The following is a 709-nucleotide window of genomic DNA, read 5'->3' as shown; positions in this document are numbered from 1 at the left end:
CCCATCACCTGGGAGAAGAGACCAGCACCCACCTCTCTACAACCTCCCTTGAGGTAGTTGTAGGTGGTGATGAGGTCTCCCCTCAGCCTTCGCTTCTCCAGGCTAAACAAGCCCAGTTCCCTCAGCCGCTCCTCATCAGGCTTGTTCTCCAGAGCCCTCACCTTCCTTGTGGCTCTGCTCTGAACACGCTCCAGAATCTCAACATCCTTCTTATAGTGAGGGGCCCACAACTGAACACAGCACTCGAGGTGCGGCCTCACCAGTGCCGAGTACAGCCCCAATTACTCACAAATGTGGGGCTGAGCTTGCCCCCATGCCACTGGTTCAGGGTGAAGGTGGCTGTACCAGGCCCTGATAACCAAGGTGCTTTCCTCCCCAGGAGCTGCCAAGATTAGATAGCGAGCAGCCATACCCTGGCAGGACACGGAGCCCGTCCTCATGGCACTGCCCCTGCCAAGGCCTTTTCTCCTTGCAGAGAGGACGTGCAGGGCGGCTGCAACGCTCCAGCAGCAAAGAGCAAAGTGGGAAGGAGCGGGGAGCAGGGATGCGGAATGGGAACGCAGACGCCACGTAGCTGCATTCAGGTGGCTGCGAGAGCAAGATGGGACCCGTGCAGTCTGCACTGATGAAAAGAAAGAGACCCAAACGGCAGCGCCGCCTCTGCCGCTGCTCCGTATCCCTGGACGCGTCTTCTTACTGCCACGGCCGC

The 709-nt window shown here is 59.2% G+C and overlaps 1 protein-coding gene across 1 annotated transcript in view; it reads right to left on the bottom strand.

Moving 5' to 3' along the window:
* The window catches only part of FA2H (fatty acid 2-hydroxylase), a gene marked incomplete at its 5' end in the record, with an annotated part of 11,485 nt that overhangs the window by 3,788 nt on the left and 6,988 nt on the right, over positions 1 to 709 (bottom strand).

This window comes from Mesitornis unicolor, unplaced genomic scaffold, assembly GCF_000695765.1.
Source record: "Mesitornis unicolor isolate BGI_N332 unplaced genomic scaffold, ASM69576v1 scaffold29459, whole genome shotgun sequence".
Taxonomy (NCBI): domain Eukaryota; kingdom Metazoa; phylum Chordata; class Aves; order Mesitornithiformes; family Mesitornithidae; genus Mesitornis; species Mesitornis unicolor.
The sequence above is the reverse complement of the archived record's forward strand: the minus strand, read 5'-3'. Positions and strand labels throughout refer to the sequence as shown.